This window comes from Oryctolagus cuniculus, chromosome X (assembly GCF_051225735.1).
Source record: "Oryctolagus cuniculus isolate XC-2025 breed Fujian yellow rabbit chromosome X, ASM5122573v1, whole genome shotgun sequence".
Taxonomy (NCBI): Eukaryota; Metazoa; Chordata; class Mammalia; order Lagomorpha; family Leporidae; genus Oryctolagus; species Oryctolagus cuniculus.
Genome location: NC_142888.1, coordinates 17,938,353 through 17,965,722, shown reverse-complemented (window position 1 = coordinate 17,965,722; position 27,370 = coordinate 17,938,353). Strand labels below are relative to the sequence as shown.

Sequence of the window (27,370 nt, the reverse complement as noted above, 5' to 3'; positions counted from 1 at the left end):
AGGAAAGAAGGAGCCTGGCACTTCCTAAAAATTGCCAGTATGTGGGCCGGCGCTGTGGTGCAGTAAGTTAATCCTCCACCTGTGGTGCCAGCATCCCATGTGTGCACCAGTTCTAGTCCTGGCTACTCCTCTTCCAGTCCAGCTCTCTGCTATGGCCTGGGGAAGCAGAAGATGGCCCAAGTCCTTGGGCCCCTGAACCTGCATGTGGGGGGGGGGGGGGCCGGCAGCTAACCCGGGACAGCGTCATTCCTCTGCGAGTGAGGGAACGGCAGCTAACCCAGGAAGAGCCGGGCAAAAAGAACAGCGCAGGGTCCGGTGTCGTTCCTCCGCAAGTGGGGGAGCGACACATGAGGGCCACTGATGCTGCTGTTTACCAATGCCCACACCAAGTAGGTTCCCAGGGTGTCATCAAATGATAGTCCATCCAATGTTTGCACTAAATGCTGCTGCAATTCCCACCCACCCCCATGTCTGTCTGTATCTCTCTCTCTTTCTCTCTTCTTCCCTTCCCTCTTTCTCTTTCAGTTGATTCCACAAGGAATTGGAGTCATTTGTCACCTTCAGATTTTATAACCTGTGTACTTTCCATCTTGGCTGCATATCTGGCTATGTATTTTCCTCAGTTCTCCTCTCTTAGACTTCTCTAACTTCCTCTCCACTACAAATTATACTCAGAGCAAGACGAGGGCCACTTTGACTGACTTTGATGCCACTGCCTTGAGTGACAACTCCATGTAGAGAACTTTGAACATCCTTCTTGTTCACTGTTTGCTTTGAAAGAAAAATACTCATCATCCTCTTGAATCCACTGAGTAAATCTGTATTTCAAAAAAAGGCAGAACCTCTAGAATAAAAACTGTCTGAGCATCAGAAATATTGGCCCTACCTTGATTTCTAGACTCAGAAGTACCACAGAATTTTTAAAAAGTGTGAGGTTATGAACTGTTTTTTTTTTTTTTCATTCAACCCAATTTTTAACCAGTCTATTGTGCAGTTTGAATGTCTAACCATGAAGTGCCTTTCCACAGTATTATCACCCTCAATATTTTCACCGGTAAGAAGAGAGCAAAAATAGTGTTGAGAATAAAAACTACTGTAGTAGAGGAAAAATTCATTTTAAAGTCTTTCTTTTGAAGTTGTCTCATCACCTGTGTCTCCAGCTCTCCTCACTGAAAGGTCTTTGTTGAAACAAATTGATCACTTCCAATTCTTCCCACGTGGAAGCCTTTTTGGTTCTTTATGTTTCACTGAAGCATGTCCCTTGTCTCCCTTGGTTTTTGTTCTCAGTCCTTCATTTTTTACTTCCTTTGTCATCTTGTATGACAGAAAGGATCTGCCACCTCAAATCCTTTAATATATTTGTCTACCAGTGTTTATTTTCCTGTCACATGTATTCTGAGGAAATCCATTGATTTTTCAAAGTATCTACACTGTCTTCCTTGCTTTGTAGTTTTTTTCTTGAATTTATATGAAGAATATATTAGGTAGGTTAATTCCATTTTCTGTGCTCACGTTACCTAACATTCAGGGTAATATGAGTATAAATATTTTTTGAAATTGTATCAAACCTTGAATATCAATGTAATAATTAGTATACCAACATAATATCAGTACAAATATCAATATAATTATTAGCATTAATCTTCCAGGCAAGTTTTCATGAATTATTTTGCCCTTTGCTCTGGTTCTGTAATCTTACCCTCGGTGCCTTTAATAGTGTTAACCAAGTGTCACTCATCCTCCTTCAGTTTAAAATCTGTTTCTTAGTTTCTGAGTTTTATTTTGTTTTCTTTTGCCTGTTTTCAATGACCTGTTATGTCACTTGCTGTCATTGCCACTTAGTTGAACATTTCTCTCATTCCACCCCTTAAATGCTAGTTAGCTTTGAATGCAACCAATGCTGAGTCTATCAGTGGCCAGCGTCCTGGCCAGTTGGTCATCATCCATGCCGTACTTATTTTCAAATACTTTTTCCCACTTTTTATTGGGGTAAAGATACAACAGAAACTGTATAATCCTAACTAGAATCATTTTAATAAGTTTATTTTATTAGAGAATCTAAGGTAAAGCCTACTAAACTATGCCAGTGGTTCCCGGTAGCTCGGACTTCTGTCTTCGGTTTCAGACTATCATTTTCATCTACCAGCCAGCTTCCACATAGAAGTTCCATGAACATTTCTAACTCTCCATGCCCAAAATTGTTTTTATCATTCTAATTCTCTGTTCCTCTTACCATTTTCTGTGTATTCATGGATGACACTGTCTACCAAATTGGCTAAGTTAAAAATCAAGGAGTCATTCTGACACTTTTTCTTCCTTAACGTTAAACTCCACAATCACTTACCAGTACTATCAATCTTGTAAGCCAAGTAACCATGAAATTTATTTTTAAATGTTTTTGAAAATTGTTACTTATATTTCATGATTTTATTTAATTTTGAAAGAAAGAGACAGATCTCCCGTCTCTGGATTCAGTCCAAACGCCGTTAGTTTTAGGAACTGGGAACTCAGTCTGGGTCTCCCATGTGCACGACAGGAGCCCAAGTACTTCGGCCATCAGCTGCTGCCTCATGGTGCATTAGCAGCAAACAGGAATAAGGAGAGGAGCTGGGAATCAAACCAAGGCACCCCACAATGGCATGAGGAAATTGTAAGCAGCACCTTAACCGCTGTGCAGCCACCCTTGCCCTTGAATTTCTTTTTTTTAAAGATTTATTTTATTTATTTGAAAGACAGAGTTACAGAGAGAGGTAGAGACAGAGAGAGCGAGATCTTCCATCCGCTGGTTCACTCCCCAGATGACTGCATCAGCCGGAGCTGTGCCAATGTGAAGTCAGGAGCTTCCTCCGGGTCTCCCACACAGGTGCAGGGGTCCAAGGACTTGCGCCATCTTCTACTGTTTTCCCAGGCCATAGCAGAGAGCTGAATCAGAAGAAGAGTAGCTGGGACTAGAACCGGCGCCCATATGGGATGCCGGCACTTTAGGCCAGGGCTTTAACCCGCTGCGCCACAGCGCCGGCCCCCTGCCCTTGAATTTCTTAGCTGATTCAACACCATCATTTTGTTTTGTTATTTATTCAAGTATTCTTTTCTATAATGCCTCATTGTTGGTTTCCCTGCTTTTGTCAACCCACCCTGCACAGCACAAATGCACTTAAATTTCACTTTTCTAAAAGTATGCCAATCCTGTTAAGTAAGGATTACGTAATAGTTACCTTGCTTCTGTAGGATAAGACCTAAATTCCTCAGCATGACACTCAAGGCCTTTCAAAATTTGGGATCTACCAGTCTGTCTACATTATTTCATACTTTCCCTCTAACTCTCTCTTGATAATTCAGATAATACTAAACTATTTGGAGCACCCCACCAACTGCGGCCTTTATACTTCTGCATATAGTGTTCACTTTAATAGAAATATGCTTGTCACCATTGACTCTTAGGTAAATTTGTGCTTTAAGTCTTAGCTCAGAATACGATTTTGTGAGCACCTTCCCTTCTGCCCAGATCCAAAGGGGAATACAAATCCTTTCTCCCTACACTACCATTTTGCCATTTACTTACCACTAGTTCAGCAAGCATCATAATATTTACTGAAATGTCTCCCACTAGAATAGAAAGTTATTAAATACAAGAATGATGCCTTTTTATTTTTGTAACCCTAATAATATGTTTAATGTTAAGGTGCTTTGGGCTGGGGCCAACATTATGGCATCCTGGCCTAAATCCATTGACTCCAGTGTCGGCATTCCATGGAGGCACTGGTTCATGTCCCAGCCACTCCACTTCTGACCCAGTCACATGCTAATGCCTTGGAAAAAGCAGAAGACACTCAAGTGTTTGGGCCCCTGCATGGATGTGGGAGACCCAGATGGAGCTCCTGGCTCCTGGCCTCAGCCTGGACCAGTCCCAGCCATTGTGGCCATCTGGGGAGTGAACTAGCAGATGGAAGATCGCTTTCTGTCTTCCCCTCACTCTGTAACTCTTTCACAATAAATAAATCTTGAAAAAAAAGACTTTGGGCTGAAAGACAATGCATACAGAAAATACCTTCAACAAAAAGGTTCATTCAATTAGCTAACATTATTGGGAGTTCAGAGGATAAAGCAGTCACTGTACAACATACAGAGCTCTTTCTTTTTTCAATTTTTATTTTAATTTAATTTTTAACAGATTCAGTATTATTTGTAGATACAAGTCTAACATGATAGTCCCTTCCTCCCTCCCCCAACCCTCCTTCCTTCTACCTGTCTTTTTAGTTTTTGAGATAACAACATATTTTAAATTTATATTGCCATAAATAGGCTTAATAATTCACAGAATAAGATGTTTAACAAGTAAAAAGCAGAAAGACCCTAATTTAGTGGGCATATCGGCTTCATAATTCATTGAATAAGAAGTTTAGTAAGTAAAAAGCAAAAAGACCCTAGGTTATTGGGAATGAAGACAATGGCTATAAACAACAATTGAATGGAAAAATGATCATTTCACCCATATAAAGCATTTTATTTTTTGGTCAACTAGTCATTCATAATTTCATTGGATTAAAGAGAACCAATGATAATGTAGCATCTAAATATTTCCTGTGTGGTTAATTTAGACTTTAAGCAATTTCTTCTCAACAGTTTATGCACAGGAATAATTTTATGCAGACTACAATGCAAATAATTATACATTACATTTTTTTGTACTCTATTAGTTAACGGAAATCAGGGAAAAAGATTTGTCTTTTTTGGACTGGCTTATTTCACTAAGTATAATGCTTTCCAGTTATACCTATTTTGTTGTGAAAGACAGGATTTCATTCTTTTTTATGGCTGAGTAGTATTCCATAGTGAATATACACCACACTTTATCAGTTCATCAGTTGATGTACATCTGGGTTGATTTCATATCTTAGCTATTGTGAATTAAGCTGCAATAAACATGGGTACAGATCACTTTTTCATATGCTGATTTTGTTTCCTTTGGGTAAATTCCCAGGAGCAGGATGGCTGGGTCATATGGTAGATCTGTTTCCAGCCTTCTGAGGAATCTCCAAACTGACTTTCACAATGTCTGTAATAGTTTGCATTCCCACCAGCAGTGGATTAGGGAACAGTTTCCCCCCACATCCTTGCCAGCATTTACTGTTTTTTGATTTCTGTATAAGAGCTGTTCTAACTGGGGTGAGATGAAACCTCATTGTGGTTTTGATTTGCATTTCCCTGATGGTTAGCGACCTGAGCTTTTTTCATTTGTTTGTTGATCATTTGAATTTTTAAAAATGATTTATTTATTTTTATTTGAAAGGTAGAGTTACAGAGAGACAGAGAGAGGTCTTTCATCTGCTGGTTCACTCCCCAAATGGCCGCAATGGCCAAGGCTGGGCCAGACTAAAGCCAGGAGCTGGGAGCTTGATCAGTGTCTTCAACATGGGTGACAGGGGCTGAAGCACTTGGGCCATCTTCTGTTGCTTTCTTGGGTGCATTAGCAGGGAGCTGTATTGGAAATGGAGTAGCCAGGACTTGAACCTACACCTATATGTGATGTTGGTGTTTCAGGTGACAGCCTAACCCACTATGCCACAATGCCAGCCCCAGCCATTGGAATTTCATCCTTTGAAAAATGCCTGTTCAAGTCCTTTGTCCATTTCTTAACTGGGATTATTTGTTTTGTTTTGTTGTTGCTGTGTTTCTTCAGCTCTTCATAGATTCTAGTTATTAGTCCTTGATCAGTTGGATAGTTTGCAATTTTTTTCTCCCATTCTACTGCTTGCCTCTTCATTTTGTTGAGTGCTTCCTTAGCTGTGCAGAATATTCTTATATTGATGTAATCCATTTGTGTATTTTTGCTTTGATTGCCTGTGTTTATAGGGGCTTTTTCAAGAAGCTTTTGCCTCTGCCAATGTCTTACAGAGTTTCCCCAATGTTCTCCTCTAGTAATTTGATCATATCAGGTTGTAGATTTAGATCCTTGATCCATTTTGAGTTGATTTTTATATAAGGTATGAGGTGGGGATCTGCATGCAAAGATCCAATTTATTCCAGCACCGTTTGTTGAAGAGACTTTCCTTGTTCCAGAGATTGATTATAGCTCCTTTGTCAAAGTCTAGCTGGTTGTAGATGCATGTATTGATTTCTGGGGATTCTGTTCTGTTCCCTTGGTCTATATCTCTACTTCTGTGTCAGTATCAAGCTATTTTGATTATAACTTCCCTATGGTATATTATAAAATATGGTATGTCATAAAATAGGGTAATGCAATGCCTTGGCTTTGTTTTGTTGTTTAACATTGCTTTAGCTATTTGGAGTCTCTTGTGTTTCAATATGGATTTTAGCATTGTTTTCTCTAGACCTGAGAAGAATTTCGTTTGTATTTGGGGTTTGCCTTGAATCGGTAAATTTATTTTGGGAGTATGTACATTTTGATGATATTAATTCTTCCAATCCATGAACATGGAAGATTTTGCCATTTTTTGTGTCTTCTATTTTGTCCTTTAATATTTTTTAATATTAATCAAAAAGATCTTCCACATCCTTGGTTGAATTTATCATAAGGTATTTAATATTTTTGTAGCTATTGTAAATGGGACTGCTCTTACAAGTTTTTTTCTCAGCTGTGGGGCTCTCTGTGTATACAAAAGCCATTGATTTTTGTGTGTTAATTTTTTTCCCTGCCTCTTAACCAAACTCTAAAGACTTCCAATAGTTCCTTAGTGGAGTCTGTTGGTTCCTCTATATGTAGAATCATGTCATCTGTAAACATGGATAATTTGACTTCCTCCTTTCCAATTTGCTTCCTTTGGACTTGACTTTTTTTTTCTTGCCTAATGGCTCTGGCTAAAACTTCCAGGACTATGTTGAATATCAGTGATAAAACTCAGCATCCTTGTCTAGTTCCAGATGTTAGTGGAAATGCTTCCAACTTCTCCCCATTTAATGTGATGCTGGCTGTGGGTTTGTCATATATTTCCTTGATTGTGTTGAGGAAATTTCCACTTACATCTAATTTTCTTAAGGTTTTTATCATGAAAGGGTGTGTATTCTATCAAATGCTTTCTCTTCATTTACTGAGATAATCATAAAATTTTTATTCTTCATTTTGTTAATGTGATGTATCACATTTATTGATTTCAGTGTGTTGAATCATCCCTGCATACCAGGGATAAGTCCCTGTTTGGGTAAATGATTTTTCTGATATGTTGTTGGATTTGATTAGCTAGTATTTCGTTGAGGATTTTTGCATCTATGTACATCAGGGATATTGGGCTATAATTCTCTTTCTCTGTTGTATCTTTTTCTCCGTATCTTTTTCTGGTTTGGGAATTAAAGTGATACTGGCCTTGTAGAATGAATTTGGAAGGATTCCCTCCCTTTTAATTGTTTTTTAATAATTTGAGAGGACTTTCTTTAAAAGTCTGGTATAATTCAACAGTGAAACCATCTTGTCCTAGGTTTTTCTTTGTTAGGAGGATCTTTATTACTGATTCAGACTCCATCTTGGCTACTGGTCTATTTAAGTTTTCTAGGTATTCATGACTCAATTTTGGCAGATAGTATGTATCCAGAAATCTTTTTCTTCTAGATTATCCAATTTGTTGGCGTATAGCTGTCTATAATAATTCCTGATGATTCTTTTTATTGCTGTGATATCCATTATTAAGTCTCCTTTCTCATCTCTGATTTTATTGATTTGGATCTTCTCCCCCTTTTTTTCTTTTTGGTTAGTTGGGCCTGTAGTGTATCAATTTTGTTCATTTTTTCAAAAAAACAGCTCTTCATTTCACTTATCTTTTGTATTTTGTTTCAATTTTGTGTATTTTTCTCTAATTATTTCTCTCTTCCTACTCATTTTAGTTTTCATTTTTTCTTGTTTTTCTAAGTCCTTGAGATGCATTGATGGCTTATGTGTTTGATGTCTTTCCAATGTCTTGATGTAGGCACTAATTGCTATAAACTTCCCTCTTAACACTGCTTTTGCTGTATGCCATCAGTTTTGACATATGTTGCATGGTCATATTCATTCATTTCCAGGAATTTTTTGATTTCTTCTGTGACCCACTGTTCATTCAGGAGCTTGTTGTTCAGTCTCCATGTGTTTGCATATTTTCTAGAGGTTCTTAGGTTGTTAATTTCCAGCTTCATTCCATTCTGGTCAGAAAAGATATGTGGTATGAATTTAAGTGTTTTGAATTTGCTGATTCTTGCTTTATGACATAGCATATGGTCTAACCTAGAGAAAGTTCCATGTAATGATGAAAATATATTCTTAAACTTTGGAATATTTCTACCATATGACCCAGCCATCCTACTCCTGGGAATTTACCCAAACAAAATTAAATCATCAGATGAAAGACTTATCTGTACCCCTATGTTTACTTCAGCTCAATTCAAAATAGCTAAGATACTGAAACAATCCAGATGTCCATGAACTGGTGATTGGATGAAAAAATTATGGTATTTATACATGGTGGGATACTACTCAGTGATAAAAAAAAATATGGAATACTATCTTTTGCAACAAAATGGATACCTGGAAACCTTTAGTGAAATAAAGAAGTTCCATAAAAACAAATATCATTTGTTCTCCCTGATCTGTGATAATAGAGTACCTAAAATGGAATGTATAGGAGTGAAATTGACATTTTGAGATTTGATGATTGTTTTATAGCCTTTGTCTTGACTATTGAGAAACAGTGTTTTTTTTTCTTCATACTATGTGTTGAACTTGTAAAAATTGTTGATCTTGTAAAAATTAGGAGTTGGAATAGTAAAAGGAGGTGGAACAAGGGTGGGAACATGTGCAGGAGGGAGGGTAGGGTGGGAAGTATCACTGTGTTCCTGAATCTGTATATATGAAGTATATGAAATTTGCATACCTTAAATAAAATTTAAAAAGAAAAGAAATGTTTTGTAGATGTAAGTTAGGTCCATTTGTTCCATAGCATATATTAGTTTTGTTGTTTCTTTGTTGATTGTTCTGTCTAGTTGGTCTGTCCATTGATGAAAGTGGGGTGTTGAAGTCTCCCATTACTATTGTATTGGAGTCTATGTCTCCCTGTGGATCCATTAGCATTTGTTTTAAATAGCCAGGTGCCCTGGCATTGGATGCATATACATTTATTATAGTCACATCTTCTTATTAAATTGAGCCCTTATTCATTACATAGTGCCCTTCTTTGTCTTTTTTGATGATTTTTGTGTTGAAGTCTATTTTGTCTCATATTAAGATGGATACATCTACTCGTTTTTGCTTTCTATTAGCATGGAGTATATTTTTCCATCCTCTCACTTTCAGTCCATGTTTATCTTTCTTGGTGAGATGCGTATCTTGGAGGCAGCCAATAGATGGGTCTTGTTTTTTAATCCATTCTGCCAGTGTGTATCTTTTAATTGGAGAATTTAGGCCACTTGCATTCATGTTTACTATCGATAAATAACAACTTGGCCCTGCCATTTTCCCATAAATATTCCTATTGTTTGTTTTGGATTTCCTTTGTACCTTCATCAGGAGATTTTCTGCTTTCACATTCTTCAATAGTGAGGACTATTCTCCTATGTTTCTGTGTGTAGTACATCCTTAAGCATCATTTGTAAGATTAGACAAGCAGTGACAAATTCTTTCTACTTATGTTTGTTTGGAGGTTCTTTATTTCACCTTCCATCATAAATGAATGCTTTGCAGGGTATTCTAGATTGGCAGTTTTTTTTTTTTTTTCTTTAAAGACTTAGACTATGTCTCTCCATTCTTTCCTCGCCTGTAGGGTTTCTGATGAGCAGTCAGCTGTGAGTCTAATTGCAAATCCTCTGAAAGTAATCTGGTGTTTCTCTGGTGCACATTTTAGGCACTTTTCTTTATGTTTTCCTGTTGAAAGTTTGACAACAATGTGTTATGGTGAAGATCTTTTCTGGTCATGTCTGTTAGAAGTTCTATGTTCCTTGTGAACTGGAGGTACATTTCTTTCTCCTAATTAGGGAAATTTTCTGTAATTATTTCACTAAATAAACCTTCTAATCCATTCTCTCCACAACCTTAGGACTCCTAAGACCCATATATTTGGTCATTTTATAGTATCTTATAAATCTCAAGCATTGTTTATAATATTTCTAATTTTTTTCTAATTTCTTCTTTTTTTATCTATTTCCAAAGATGTATCTTCTGGCTTGCATATTTGTTCTGCCACGCTGAATTTGTTTTTAAGGCTTTCTACTGTACTTTCTATTTGATATATTGAGTTCCTTTTTTTAGAAAACTTTTATTTAATAAATATAAATTTTAACACTGAGTTTTAAATTTCCAATATTTGTTTGATTTCTCTTCAAAATATCTATCTCACAGGAGAATTTTTCTTCCATGTCATGTATAGCTTTCTGTAAGTCATAGATTTGCTTCTCATTGCTTCTGAGTAACCCTATGATCATTCTTCTGAAATCCTTTTCAGGCATTTCTTCAATCTCTTTATCTTCACATGTAATATTGAAGTGTTATTTGTTCTTTCAGGGGAGTCATGCTGTTTTCCTTGTCTTGTTTCTTGTATTTCTGCATTTAATTTTAGGGATTTGTGGAAACACTTGGTTTTCTCCACCAATGGGTTTTATCTTGAACTATGCCTCTGTGACTCAGTGGAGTGTTTGCTCCTTCAGTGAATACCCAGTGGCATGTGCTGGTTGGTGCTAGGGTACTCAAATGTGGAGTGAGAATCCAGGGTGACACCCAAATTGGGCATGGTAGATGTTCTCTGTTACCAGCAGAGGGGAGGATATGATCACCCCTGTTGGGAAAATCACTACCTTACTCCTCTTTTTCAAGGTGATCAGTGCCCACAGTTAGCTGACGGTGGGTACAACCCTGACCCACACTGGAGCATGAAGCACACAAAGCATCTGTACAGTCCTCAGTGTGAGCAGGAAACCCTTGCAATGACCCACCCCAGGCAGTCAGGGAGCTCTGCATGTGTGGAGCCACTCACAGTGATTGCCCAGAGACCTAGCTATACCCCAAGCCCTATTGTGCAGTCACGGGATTCCCACAGTCACAGCACACAGAGCTCCCACATACATAGAGTTCAGAAGATCCCCCTCCGCTCTGCAAACCTGCCCCATCCATGGAAAGAGCAGTCGCTTCTAGAGCCAGCTGCCTGTGGCTGTGCTGTCCTCGCAGTTTCAGCCCAGGAGCCTCTGACAGGTAGAGGGGATGGAGACACCTCAAAATCTTAAGTTGATACTGAGCCCCCTGTCAACCCTCCCAGCCAGATTCAAAGTCAGTAGGAAACTTGGATATTTCCCTCTGATCAAATTCACTTGTTGCATGTGTGAGAGCAGCTGCAGCCTCTGCTTGTGTCAAGATGGCACCTTCTCCCCGATAGTTGCTGGACACCTTTCTGGGGGTATGGGGAGAAATGCGGTTTTCCTTCACTGAATTAGGGGGTACCTCCCTGACCTCAGCTAATGCTGCAGGCCGGAATCAAAACCAGTGTGGTCTGCAAAGTTTTCCCTCGTGCAGTATCCCCGGTGGCATGGGCTGCCGCAGTCTGCCCGCACATTGCTCTCACAACCTGGTGTCTCCTCCAGGCTATGGCTACGGGAATTTTGTGTGGTGTCCCCACTTGGTGCTGCATGTCCACACATTACACACTGCTCCACAGTTTTCCTCTTCTTTCTGTAGAGTTTCCATTGCAAACTTCTCTCCAACCCTCCCCTGGGAATGCACTTCTTTGACTTTTCTTCTGCTGTATTCCCCTATTCAGAAACAGCTAGCTCTGGCCAGCATTGTGGTGTAGCAGATTAAGCCTGTACTTGGGATACCAGCATCCCAGGTGGGAGATGGTTTCACACCCAGCTGCTCAACTTCTGATCCATCTCCCTGCTAATGTGCCTAAGAAAGCACTAGAAGATGTCCCTAGTGCTTTGGCCCTTGCACCCACATGGGAGACCCAGATGAAGCTCCTAGCTTCAGCCTGGCCCAGCCCTGGCCATTGCAGCTATGTGGGGAGTGAACGAGTTAATGGAAGATCTCTCCCCACCCCCCCATAACTCTAACTTTCAGATAAATAAAAAAAAATCTAAAAAATTAAAAGCAGAATCAGCAAGTCCTTCCCCTATTCAGCAATCTTGGAACCACCCCAGAGCTCTTTGTATATAAATTTCTTAATTCTGATTTTCCCTCTCTGTTAGCTATGAACACCCCACTATTTGGCCTTCAGGGTCTAAGATGACTGCCAGCAGCAAATAGGGCAACAAGATTTCTTGTTACAGTGAGAGAAAGAAGCTCTTAGCTAAAAGAGATTTTTTCCCCTTCAGTTAATCAGGCCAACCTATACCATGCATCTGCAACAGTCCCCATGATAAATATTACGGTTTGGATAAAGTCTGTGCCCAAAAGAGTCATGTGTCTGAAACTTGGTCACCAATGTAACTATAATGAAATGTGGTCAGGGCTTTAAGAGGTAGGGGCTAGTAGGAGGTGATGGGGTTATGGAGGCATCACCCCAGCTCTGAAAGAATTAATGTTGTCTTATGAGACCAGGTCAGGTCTCATGAAGCAGGAGTGGGAAATCTTTTTTCTGCCAAGGGTTATGTAGATATTTATATTATCATTTGCAGGCTGTATAAAATTATCAACTTAATAATTAGCCTGCTATAGATTTATTAAAATTGGAGTCCCACCCGTGGTTGTCTTGGCAGGGCCAGACCAAATGATCTTGCAGTCTTACGTGGCTTGTGGGCCAGATGTTCTGCACAAACCAAAGTCAAGTCCCTGCATGCCCTACCCCTGCTGCATACAGCTGTTTGCTCTTCTGCTTCTCCACCACGTTGCTATGCTCTTGAGGGAGTGCATTAGATCTCACTGGAGTGAATTGTTCGAGTAAGAACAAGCTGCAAATAAGCAATCCTGGTCCCCACAGATCTCTGGCTTCATCTCTCATGACATGACCACTCTTGGACATGCACTCGGGCTGTCTGCCATGAGGCCCTCAGCAGAGGCCAGTTTCAGTGCCATTTTCTCATACCCCCAAACCTCTTTTCTTGTTAAAGTACCCAGCCTCAAACAAATCATCTGAGACAGTGTCCACGATACGTCATTAGTGTGCCTATTAGCGACATCTATATGTGGGTTTATGTGTATGTATGCGCATGTGGCAAGAGAGGAAGCAAGAGAGCTCTGAGGCCAGACTTACTCTTGTATAACTTGTTTTTATAGTAACTCATCTACTCTGGTGAGACCTAACCCACTTCATGACATCAACATTTTCGCCTTCTCGAGGGCATCACAGCATGGCAGAGAAGTGGAACTAGCTGGTGTATATATCAACTACTGTATTCATGATGATTCAGACTGATGCTATCAGCTGGTTGACTTAAAATTCAGGCCCCCGGACCAACATATAAAGGATGGAGTGCAAAGAAACTTAAAAGAGAATTGGGACTTTCCTAGGGAGTAGCATTGTTGCATAGACGTAGTGGTATGTGAGAACAAATATTTTTTAAGTCACCAACAATCTTTACTCCATCAGCATAATGTTGGGCCCAAAGATATTCAGTCAATCTGAGTATTTACCCAGTGAGCCTAAAAAAAGGCAATCTTATCCTCAAGTTATTTACAAACTAGATGTCAATGAGAAATTTCCAGGAGTTAGTCATATACAAATTAATCATTCACATTGGGAGGTTCTTCCTAAATTTCAGGGTCTTTTCCGTCCCTTGACCTTTGATTCAATTATATATCGGCCTAGATCTACAGGTAAGGAGGAGCCTGTACCCACATTTTTTAACAATTGTTTTAACAACATTAATCAGAACTTCTGTAGTTCAGATAAGAAAAACAAGGAACTAGTCCATCATAATATGATACTGTCAGAGAAATGTTACTTTGATGCAGCTATTCTCCTTTTTAGTGTATTCTCAGTTTCTGCAAGCTAATAAAAAGGGATTATCTCAGCAACCTATAAGTTTAATTTTGAAAAACAAGAAACCATGAGTAATGAAAATGATTTCAAAATATCTTGACTCCCAACTGAAATATGAAACAGCTAAATCAGAGCTCCTTAATAATTTAATCAGTCAAGCTTAACTGGAGGATTTAGAAAAAGCACCTAAACTATTAAAAGATTCTTCAGCTGCTGTTTAATGTTAGTATCAAGCTATTTCTTACACTGGCGAACAGCCAAGCAATTCCCTGGTCACATCCATTTTTCACCATTTACTGGTCCTCTCAATCATCCCGATCATGGCCCCCAGGAATGTTCCCTGGCAACTCTGCAATAATAGTATATTACTATTGCGATCTGAGATTTGAGGTAGTTTATCTTCCAGAAAGGATATGAATAGAGCAATAAGTCCAAGTAGAATGATCTTTATTAATGATGCTCAAGATTTTGGAGATGCACTATAATCTTCCATCAATTTTAACACATCTTCCCTTACCCTAGTTTCAGTCTAAACCAGTCCAGCTGTGTTACAGCCTCAGATAACACAAATGCTAAAGTTTATTTTAAAATGTAGGATTATCAGGAAAATACACACGTATCCTTTATATGCCTAATTTCCTCATCATTTAACGCTGAAGAGTAAACCTTTCAGTACTTGTGTAATATATTCCCAAGTGCTAATTTATCAAGACTGTAATTTACCTTTGTTGCCAGATATAGTCACAGTTTAATGAAAATAACAATTCCATGATTATCTTTTTATTACAAAATCTTTGGAATAAAAGATATATGTTAATAATTTCATGTACATGTCTCTCGTTCCAAGTAGGCATAAAACCCTTCACCAAATGAGTTATTATTCAATGATAGTATTTGAATGAAAACCATTCAGTAGACTTAGTTCAGACTATCAAAATTACAGTAGAAAACTTTATCATTAATTAGCCATTATTTATTTTTGGAAAATACATGAAATTAAAACACAATCTTTATTATTGATTTCTAATGTTGGAATATATATTTTTCTTTTTTAATATTTTATTTCAGACTAGGTTTAAAGTTACAAAGAGTTATGAGGTAGTAGTACAAGGAGTTCATATATACCCAACTCCCCCGTTAACATCTCATATTAGTATCTTTGTCACAATTAGTGAATATGTTTTGAAAAACCCTTTATATTTTTGGAAATGTAGATCATCAGATGACTTAACAACAAATTTTTTTTAAATGAGATGGAATTTTTTTCATAATCGAGGAAGGAAAAGTTAAAATGTTATTTTAAGATATATTAATCACACAAAATTGTAGAAATTTGTTTTCTATTGGTCCATGATATGTAGTGATTTTCCATGGGCCTAACAACATCCAACCCATTGGGTGATTCTAATATGTAAATTTTGTCATAAGAAAACTTAAGGACAGGAGTGTTGGATGGGGATGAATCCCTTAACTCCTAATTAAGCCTAACTGATCACATAAATCTGCCATTTGGTTTGCAAACACTCTCAGATATCCCTCTTGAGAATATCAAGAATATACTTAATTGTACGCAAAGCATTTCAGTTTAAGATTTACAATGCTCAGAGGTGACAATTATTTCCAAAGATTTATTTTATTTATTTGAAAGACTGAGTTACAGAGAGATAGAGACAAAACCAAGATCTTCCATCCACTGGTTCGCTCTCTAAATGGCCACAATGGCTGGAGCTGAGCTGACCCAAAGCAGCCAGGAGCTGCTTCCAGGTCTCCCCTGTGGATGTAGGGCCAAGGACTTGGGCTGTCCTAAACTGCTTCCCCAGGCCACAGCAGAGAGCTGGATTGGAAATGGAATAGCTGAGACTCGAACCGGCACCCATATGGGATGCCAGTGCCACAGGCCAGGGCTTTAACCTGCCACACCTCGGTGCTGGCCCCAAGGTAACAGATTTTAAAGTTCAGCACTGAAATTTCCTTCCACTTCTAGGATTTTGCAATTTTATCAGTAGAAAATAAAGTAAAAATAAGTAATCAGATACAGAGATGCTTTACTTAAGACTGCAATCAACATAGGTGTTCAGAGGAAAATATTAGGGTTAATTAGAGTATCTTCATAAAGTCTTCACAGAAGTGAGAGTTTGATCATAAGAAACAGGAAACATTAGAATAGACAAAGAAGGGGCTGGAGCTGTGTTGCAGCGGGTTAAAGCCCTGGCCTGAAGCGCCAGCATCCCATATGGGCACCAGTTCTAGTCCCGGCTACTCCTCTTCTGATGCAGCTCTCTGCTGTGGCCTGGGAAGGCAGTGGAGGATGGCCCAGGTACTTGAGCCCCTGCACCCACGTGGGAGACCAGGAAGGAGCTCCTGGCTCCTGGCTTCGGATCAGTGCAGCTTCAGCCATTGCGGCCATCTGGGGAGTGAACCAGCGGATGGAAGACCTCTCTCTCTGTCTCTACCTCTCTGTGTAACTCTTTCAAATAAATAAAATAAAATTTTTTAAAAGAATAGGCAAAGAAAATAATTAATTCTAAGGAACAGCTTATACAAATTTATTTTGTTTGTTTTTTTTTTAAAGATTGTTATTTACTTATTTATTTGAAAGGTAGAGTTACAGACAGTGAGAGGGACGCTGGCACCGCAGGTGGAGGATTAACCTACTGAGCCATGGCGCCGGCCCCTACAAATTTATTTTGTAAACAATGAGGGAACATACATATATTGGATACTGTGTGAAAAGACTGGTAAGTATGCATTTAGGGTAAACAATGGAAATCATTTTCTATAAGTGGAGTAGAATGCAATCCAGGTGTTTGGTAATGGCCCTGTGGTATTTTTCAAATCTTGCCTTCTCCTCATTTCTCTCCCGCTATCTTCATCACTTGGGATGGTCACAATCAGTAAGTCAAATGAGAGTATTCACATGACAAGCTGCAGATACATAGAAGTGATTGATACAGGATAGCGAAATTCAAGCACACTAATTAGTTCTGTGCCCTCTTTCTCATGCTCATGTCAGAAAGCATGTCCAAAAGTAAGTAGAGTACTGTTTTTTTGTTTGTTTGTTTGTGTTTTTTTTTTTTTTTTGACAGGCAGAGTGGACAGTGAGAGAGAGAGACAGAGAGAAAGGTCTCCCTTTGCCGTTGGTTCACCCTCCAATGGCCGCCACGGCTGGCGCACCGCGCTGATCCGAAGGCAGGAGCCAGGTGCTTCTCCTGGTCTCCCATGTGGTGCAGGGCCCAAGCACTTGGGCCATCCTCCACTGCACTCCCTGGCCACAGCAGAGAGCTGGCCTGGAAGAGGGGCAACCGGGGAGTACTGTTATATTGACAATATTCAATCTGTTCTCATTTACAAAGATAAATAAATCATTTAGAAAAGAATTTTTGTTACCTATGGCACAACACATCTTTGAATGATTGTGATAGCATTATTTAGCAACACTGAAATTGAAATCAATTGTGAGAGTAAGGAGTGTGACTTACAGAGGTATTTAATTACAGCGATGTCATAAGGCAGTGAGCAATATTACAGATGTTCGCAACTTGCTGGAGACACCTAAGATTTCTGAGGGTTAATGAAAAGACATTTCAAACCCATGAGTAGTGCAAACGGTTTCTGTGGATCAAATAAGCGATATCTACTACTATATACATGTAGCAGATATTTTCAAAGTCATATAAATACTACTGCAATTAACAAAATGTAATATAATACTAAAATTTTGTTGATTTAAGGTAAGCTTATTTTATCATGATTCTAGATGCACAATTGTGGAGAGATAAGTAACATTTTGAAATTCCAAAGACATGCTCATATTATTAAAAAAAATCATTAAACTGGCTGTCCATAGGCCTGGGATGTGGTTCTCATTTAGTATCATGCTTTCTTGGGGCTGGTGGTGTAGGGCAAACCATTCAACCCTTTGGATTTTGGTTTCTTTAATTACTAAGTGATGGATTTCTCCCAAATGAGAAAGCTTCTGAGAATTCTACCAGATACAACATCTATGATTTTAGAAGCACAGTATTAAACTTTCTGAAGATCTTCTTAAGTTTTATAGATTATTATTTTTGTGATATTGAAAGCTAAATTATTGATAAATTACATTATTTCATAGAAATTTATACTTATACATTTTTAATGAATCTGATTCATGAAACTCAGATCATTTATGAAAAATGGATGCATGAGAAAGAGATGATTTATTATTCTTTCATCTATGCGAGTTACCTAATTGTTGTAATCCTGGGTCCCCATTGCCAGTAGGGGGAGATTTCCATTTCAGTACTTTAGATTCTGAGTTACTTCAGAATATATGTCTTCCCATTCATTTTTACATCAGATTGAACAGGAATATCAGGCCCCAAATAGTAAATTGACTATACCATATTTCCTTTATGGGAATTGGCCATTCTGCCTAGATTTTTGTATGTTAATTACATAGAAATTATCTCACAATTTTTAAAAAAAAATAGCTATTGAAGTCTAACACAATCATGCCTTTGAGGTAGGACAAATAGGAAGCATGGGTTTTGTGGTTTGTTTTCATTATACCATATTACAGAGCAAAAATTAAGATTTTTATCAACTGAAAACTATACATAAAGTCTCCATCAATATTTGGTGGTTATGTTTCTCAAAGATGCATAATTTTTTTGCTTTCTATTTTTTATAATTTCATAATCCTAGATAGCAGTTAATATTTTTATGAATTTTTATTTAATGAATTCATTTTTTTTTCATAGGTACAACTTTGGGAATATAATGATTCTTTCCACCATACCCACCCTCCCACCCCCACCCCCACTCCCATCCGACTCCCATCTCCCTCTCCCATCACCTTCTTCATTATGGTTCATTTTTAGTTTGATTTTATATACAGAGGACCAACTCTAAGCACAGATTTCAACAGTTTGCACCCCCTCCCACACACACACACAACATATAGACTACAATTTGAGAACAAGATTTGCAGTTAATTCTCATAGTACAACTCATTAAGGAAGGAGGTCTTACATGGGGAGTAAGTGCACAGTGACTTCTATTGTTCCTTTAACAATTAACACTTACTTATGACGTCAGTGATCACCTGAGGCTCTTGCCATGGGCTGCCAAGGCTGTGGAAGCTTTTTGTGATCAGACTCCATCAGTATTTGGACACAGGCATAAGCAAAGTGGATATACTCTCCTCCCTTCAGAAAAAAAGTACATCCTTCTTGGATGGCCCCTTCATTATGCTGAGGTCTCACAGAGATCCTTCATATAAGATATCTTTTGCCACAGAGTCTCGGCTTTCCATGCCTGAAATGCTCTCACGGGCCTTTCAGCCAGACCAAGAAGCCTTAAGGGTTGATTCTGAGGTCAAAATGTTATTTACAATGAATGTCATTCTCGGAGTCTGCTGTGTAGACTGCTTCCCATATTGGACATTCCTTCCTTTTTAATTCTATTATTATTACCAGGCACTTAATGTTATTTATATGAACCCTTTTACACTTAAACCTTTCTATATGTTGATTTTAACATTTAATATGATCATTTTAACAATTAGGATGGCATTTATACCACTGATTTTAATGGCTTTGGAGTCCCAAGACAAGATTTTAGGCTGTACCCTGAGAAGTAAGTCTGTGGGACTGTTTGCAGAACAATACTGCTTTACAGTTTCAGACTGCCTCCTCCCTCTCTTATTCTCTTGCTTATTTTTTACTGGGATCTTTTTCCAGTTGACTTAATATATATATATGATTGACGCTATGTTATGTAAAGAGTTCAACATATAGTATGAAGAAAAGAAAAAGAAAGAAAACAAAATGAAATAAAAAATTAAAAGTAACAATAGAAAACTGTCCATTGATAGTTGGGACAAGGACATTCAAGTTATTGATTCTAAAAGTGTCAGTTTCACAGGGAGAACATATGGTATTTGTCTCTTTGGGACTGGGTTATTTCACCAAGTATGAAGCTTTCCAGCTAGCTCCATTTTGTTGCAAATGAGCAGATTTCATCCTTTTTACTGCCATGTAGTATTCCATAGTGTTCACAACCCACAATTTCTTTATCCAGTCTTCGAATGATGGGCATTTAGGTTGATTCCAAATTCTAGATATTGTGAATAGAGCTGCTATAAACATGGAGGTGCAGACAGCTCTTTAATTTACTAATTTCATTTCCCTTGGGTAAATTTCCAGGAGTGGGATGACTGGGTCATGTGATAGAACTATATTCAGATTTTCGAGGTATCTCCATACTGTCTTCCATAGTGGCTTTACCAGTTTACATTGCCACCAACAGTGGGTTAAGATGCCCCTTTCCCCACATCATCCCTAACATTTGTTGTTAATTTCTGTATGAGGGCCATTCTAATTGGGGTGAGGTGAAACCTCATTGTGGTTTTGATTGGCATTTCCCTGATGGCTAGTGATCCTGAACATTTTTTCATGTGTTGGTTGGCCATTTGGATTTCCTCTTTTGAAAAAATGTATGTTTAAGTCCTTGGTCCATCTCTTAAATGGGTTGTTTGTTTTGTTATTGTGGAGTTTCTTGATCTCTTTGTAGATTCTGGTTATTAATCCTTTATTGGTTGCTTAGTTTGCAAATAATTTCTCCCATTCTGTCTTATGACTCTTCACTTTCCTGACCATTTCTTTTGCTGTACAGAAACTTCTCAATTTGAGGTAATCCCATTTGTTTATTTTGGCTTTGACTACCTGTGCCTCTGGGGTCTTTGACAGGAATTCTTTGCCTGTGCCAATGTCTTGCAGGGTTTCCCCAAGTCCTCAATTAATTTGATGATGTCGTGGTGTAGATTTAGATCTTGAATCCATGTTGAGTGGATTTTTGTGTAAGGTGTACTTCAGGCACCTCTCTCTGCTTCCCCCAGCGTGGACCCGAGCAGTCTCTGGTGGACTCCTGGGCCACTCCGCACAAACTTGTTGTGATTCCACCACCTGCTTGTATCCCCTCTACTCATTAATTATCCATTTTTCCCTGCATGACTTTGAACATCCTGCTGCTATACCGCCATCTTCCTGTAGATAGCCAGTTAGTATTGTTTTAATTAGGTTTATTTGACTGTTTTTGTGTGGTTTACTTTCATGCAATAAGCTAGAGATTCTGTAACACATAATTTAATGAAAATATCTTTTTGTGTTTAATGGATTAATATAGGCTGTAATTTAAACAGGATGAAAATGTTTTACTTCTAGTTGTTACCTAAATATCTTTTGATAAAAATCAATTTTTAGAATTATTATCTTTCTCTTCATGAAACTATGATTTTCTATTCTAGACTGTGCATTTAACTTTACCTTAGAATGTTTGAATCTCAAATGTAACTTCCTTTCATTCAAAGTTTATTTTCAAGTTAAATTTTCAAATGCAAAATTTGGTTTAATTCCTATTTAAAACAATATATATATAATAATTTGTTAAGGGATGCAAATTATATAATGATATAAGTTGTTGTGACATCAAAACCATAATATTGGGTGTGCAGAGTAAAAATGTCATTTTTGTGTGCAATTAAGTTGTTACCAGCTTAAAATAGGCTATTACATGACGTTTTATGTAAGCTCAAAATTAGCCACAACATAAAAACCTGTAGTGGATATGCAAAAGATAAAAAGAAAGGACTCAAAGCATACCACTATAGAAAACTATCAGACCACAAAGGAAGACAGCAGGATATGAAGGATAAAGGATAAAGAAAGCAATTAGAAAACAGTTTTTAAATATCACTAGTAAATCCTTAACAATAATCACATATGACATAGATAAAATTCTTCTACCAAAATGTGTAGAGTAGCCAAATGGATTAAAGAAAGCAAGACCCAAGTACTATATGCTGCCTATAAGAGACTTGTTTCTCCTTTACAGACCTAGACTGAAAGGTAAGAGATGGAAAAAGATAAGCCACACAAATGGAAAACAAAAGTGAGCAGAATTATGCTTATGTCAGATAATAAAGACTTGAAGTCGAAAATAATAAAAATAGACAAAGAAGGTCAGTACATAATGACAAATGGGTCAAATCATCTAGAGAAACTCAAAATTACAGGCATATTTGTATATGCCACCATCATTAGAGCACCTACAAGAAATATTAAGAGATCTGAGGGAAGAGATAGACTATAACATAGTAATGTAGGGGAATTCAATACCCCACCTTCAACAATGGACAGATCATCCAGACAGAAAATCAATAAGGAAGCATCACACTTGAACTACAACTTAGTCCAAATGGATCTAGCAGACATACACAAAACATTCTACCCAATAGCAGCTCAATACAAATTCTTCTCAAATGTACATAAACATTCTCCAAAATAGATCATATGTTAGACCTCAAAACAAGTTCCAACAGATTTTTAAGAAAAGTATTTATTTAAAACAAGGGGTGAGGGTGAGGGAGAGGGAGAGGTTTTCCCAGGTGCATCAGCAGGGAGCTAGATAATAAGTGGAGCAGCCAAGACTCTAGCCAGTGTCTGTGCGGGATATTAGCATTGCATAAGCAGCTTACCCTGCTACGCCTTAACAATGGCCCTAACAGATCAAGATTTAAACCATATGCTTTATGTAGAATTATGTCATTGTGGAAAGAGTATTGGTGTAACCAGAGTTTGAATATGATTTACTGAGTTTTAAAAAAGGAATTACCATAAACCCTGATACGGTGGACTTTCCCCTTCGTAAGCAGCAAAAAATACAAACTTCAAAATGAACCAACTCCACAGTACTGCTTCACAGGTCTTTTTGAATAAACAAAGTAGACTCTTTTCTTATCTCAGAAAGCATAAACTGTAGATTCTCGGTGTTCCCAGACTCTCTTTACCCACTTAATTTTAGAACTGTTCATCAAAAGGATTAAGACAATGAGATTCAAGTCTGAAGTAATTAGAAATACGTGCAACAAAATTGTCATGCTCATGCTCCTGGGTGCATTGCCATTTTAATAGCATGATTTATAACCATTGAAATAATATAGTTTTATTTCTTACCTCTTGTACTTTCAAAAGGAATTTGAGATGGTTTGGTAGGCATGCCTCAAAGAAGCAAACATCATAATCTTAATTTTGTGCTTATAAAAAGAAATTTGCCCTACTTAAGTATTATTTGTTTTCTACCCTTGATTTTGGTCTCTATTGCATAGTTGCACTTGTGGCAAGCATGGTGTGATTTTCTCAAAGTTAAATAAAAAAAATTGATCTTTTATGTAGCTAGTTTCACTACTTCAGTTAGTGTGTATTCCAGACTTCGAGTTCATAATGTGTTTAGTGACCCAGAACTTTAAAAGTCAAGTTTAGCACAACACAATCACTTCAAACCTACATAAGATAGCGGTTACACTTCCAGTGTCATTACAGAGACAGAGTTCAAAACTTGAGAATTTGGATTTGTCAAGCTCCTTGGTGTTTTAGTTCCAGGATGTTTTGAGATTTCATTTAGGAAACAGCAACTCAGATGATAAACTGAACCTCAAATATAATACAAGAGTATAAAATTGCTCTGTAAGCTCTTAAACAACAAATTGGCCACCATTTCATTCTTTGTAATGCTTTTTGGGCATTTTCACAGCCATTCAATTAAACACTGAGTTACATAACTTGTGATATTAATTATTTTTCAAAAGTTTACACTATTCTGAAATTGAATTACTGGATATACCATGTTGCTTTTATGTATTTGAAACAAGCAATTATGTATATAGACCATAAGGCTAGTCTTTCATAGTCTTTGGAAATATTCTCTGTGACAAATAGTTGTGCACAGAGAAAATACTCTTAGTAGTTTCACTTGTACAGAAGTGAGGAAGGCAATACTGGGCAGAGGGAGAGGCTGACTCACCTTGTAATTGCTATTAAGGCTTCAGCCAATCTGAACAAGGATCCCTAGAGCTAGGTGTTCCTTCAGTTTTCCCACATTGAGTCAAGTGAGCAGGAACCTTTATCAGTGCACTCGCCAGGAATGGGGCCCCAGAGGAGTGGCAGCTGTGATCCATTGGTGGTCATTATTACCACTATCTACAGTGTGGGTCATGGACTCTAGGAAACACTCCAATGGAGCACTACAATGTCTTTCAGAAAGGTATTTGAACTCAAACTATAAAGTAGAATGGTCTTTCCCAGGAGCTCAGAGGAAGGGAAAAATGGGAAGTATATGGAGTTGGAGTTTTGCAATATTCAAAAGTTCTAGAGATCTGTTGTACAATGAGGTGCATATAGTTAACACTATGCTTAAGTTAATGGTGTGCTGAAGCATATTCTGCTTACACAACAAAAGTTGTAAAAAGGATTTAAGTAAGAGTAGTAAAGACATAAAATAAATTGATCATTTTCCATTGAGTCTTACTATATCAGAACCATTCTGGTTTGTGGGAAAGTATTGATTATGATATTAAAAAATCTTTTACATTCTGTAATATGGAAGGAAAAGAAAAATCCAACACTGTGCCTGGTTCATGAATTCTCTTTTTGTAGCTGTGATTTAAAAAATAACATTTACTATTTTCAATTGTACAGTATAGTAGTGTTAACTATACATTCTTTATTGTGCACAATATCTCTCTAGAATTTTTTCATGTTGTAAAACCAAAACTCTAAAAAGCTCCTATCCTCCCCATCTCCCCATGCCCTAGCAATGACCATTCTACTTTCTGTTTCTAGATCTGACTACTTTAGATTTCTCATGTAAGTGGTACCATGTATTGTTTGCATTATTTGACTTTTGTGACTAGATTATTTCATTTATCATAGTATCTTCCAGGTACACCCATGTTGTAGGATATAAAAGAACCTCTTTCCTTTTAGTTAATTAATTTTAATTGTATGTATATACTACTTTTATCCATTCTGGTTATTTCAATCTCAGCTGCTGTTAATAATCCTGCAATTAATATTAATGTGCAGATATTTTCAAAATCTTATTTAAAAGTCTTTTGAATATATACCCAGTAGTGACATTGCTAAATCAGTAGTCTATTTTTATTTTTTTGACAACCATCTGTGCTGTTTTTCACAGTGCACACCATTTTTACATTCTAATCAATGTACAAGGGCTAACATTCTCATCAATGTTGTACAGTGTTGTAATTTCTCCATATCTTTGACAATATTTGTTAGGATTTTTTTTTCTAGTCGTGATCATCCTAAAAAGTGTGAGATATTATTTCATTGTGGTTTTAGTTTGTGTTTGCCCAATTATTAGTGAAGTTAAACACAATTTCTGATGCTTTTCAGCCATTTGTATATTTTCTCTGGAGAAATATGTGCTCAAGTCCTTTACTCGCTTATAAATCAACTTGATTTCCATGAATTCACTTTTTAATACCTCAGAGCTTTTTAAAAATAGAATTCTCGGAACCTTTTATATTACTACATGTTGATCTTGGAAAGTATTTTAACTTTTCCAAATTTAGTTTCCTATGCTGTAAGTTGGTAGTAATGGTATGCTTCCTGATCACAAGCAGAGTGAAGAACCATTAGGAAAAAAAAAAACATTAAAAATGCACTTCTATACTCTTGAAATTTCTGTGCAAAGTAGTGTTATCAATTCAGACCAAAAGACTCTACCCTTGAAGACTATTTAATACTGCTTCATTTACTTTGAAGTTAATGATTCCTGTATTTTCTGCCTGATGAATCTCTACCTCGAAACTCTTAAGCTCTAAATGTATATATAGATACAGATAGATAGACTTAGATATAGAATACACTTAAGGACTCTGTTTAGTACATTAACCTCATACTAATCATGATAATAACAAATGTTGGTTGAGATCCTACCATATGTCAGATACTGAGTTTTCTGAGGAAGAAAAAAGATTCTTAAGGCTTATGAGGGCTGGCACATCTTAGAACATCTTTTTCAACAAATAACAACTTTAAAAACTTACTGCTAATTATTTTCATTCATAGCACAAAATTAAGCTCACCCAAACAAATATGAGACTCATTTAGATTAATTCTGTAGGATGAACAGCTTATCTCTTTTTGCTAGTGCTTAATTGCAAAATATTGTCTCCAATATTTGGGTAAGAGCAACTCTATTAAAAACAAATAAGCAAGGCAAAAACAGAATGGATTCTTTAAGAATTTTTAAGGTGCTAAAAATTTTGGTAGAATAATTGTGCATTTTCTATACTGAGAACTTCCACAATGTTTATAGCTGATTATGCCCAAATGGTTATATGAATTGTATTTTGCTATCACTTTAATCATTGTTGATCACCCTTCATGAATAGCATAGCCTTTATTGTGGTTTCTTCTGGCTTTTCTTCCTTTATACTCAACACTGGACTGCCTACTTGGCTCGAATTGTTAAATTCTGTACTTTGTGCAGATGCAAAGTTTTAATGGCATTAGTAGGAAGTTTCCACTAAATATATTGCTATCTTAAAATACCCTGTAAATTCTGGCTGCCTGGTGTGCATGCATCATAGAATGACTGAATCTTCCATTCTCTTTTATACTTAAGGTTGAAGACTTTTCCAGCTATGTTCTTTCTGCTGGCTCAGCAGGGCTTTTATTATTATTATTATTATTTCTGTGGCAATTGGAGGGGCATCTTAAATTGTGCATGTGTGTAATAGCTTAAAGATGGCTGCTTTCTCACTTACCTATTGCTGTATAGAATGCTACCCCCAAATGTAATGCCTTAAAATGAGGATCATTTATTTAGTTCATGATTCTTGGATCTTCTTAAAGCAGGCCTCATCTGGGTGATTCTTTTGCAGGTCTTAGCTGGGCTCATTAACATATTCATGGTCAGCTGTTAGTTGATGCCCTCACTCATGTGTCTGGTAGTTCTTAGTTTTTTGCTGAGACAATATGGGTGACAGGGTTACTTGCCTGTCATGGATCAGAAGGCTAGGATAGTTCATATAGTGGCAGAAGAGTTCTAAGCATAGCACAATGCCCACGGATTTTTTCATGCTTATGTCATGTTTGCTAATATGTGATTGACCAAAACAAATCATTAGGCCAATCCATATTAAAGGGATGGAGAAACAGAATTCAACTCTGAAATATCTCATTACAAAAGTATAGATACTGCAAGGGAAGGAACTCTGTGGACATTTAATCTCCACCAGAGATGCTGTCATTTCTGTCACAAGACACTTTCAATACAATATTACTTAGTATTTTTTGGCAGTGATAGGTTTGTGTATTTTCTGTTTATTTAATACCTAGAATAACGATCTCTCTTATTCTATACTCCTGAAGAATGAGAATGCACAAGCATGCTAAGGAGATATATAAACTGTACATACACAGAGATGGACAGGAGAGAGAAATGGAGACAAGGAGAACAGGAGTGAGGGGAGAATTTGAAATCCCTTTTAATTGATTATTTCTCAATCAGAGCCATTTTATTTCTCCCATCAGAGGCCATTTTGTAATTTTGGTGCCGCCTTTAGTTGTCACAGTTAGAAGGGTGCTCCGGCCAGGGATACTGATAAACAATCCTGATCGTATAATGAACAGGAC

At 37.4% G+C, this 27,370-nt stretch overlaps 1 protein-coding gene across 14 annotated transcripts in view; it reads left to right on the top strand.

The window, feature by feature from the left end:
- DMD (dystrophin) overlaps window positions 1–27,370 on the top strand; it is a 2,249,390-nt gene that overhangs the window by 1,557,456 nt on the left and 664,564 nt on the right. The gene's annotated exons all lie outside the window — the stretch shown is intronic.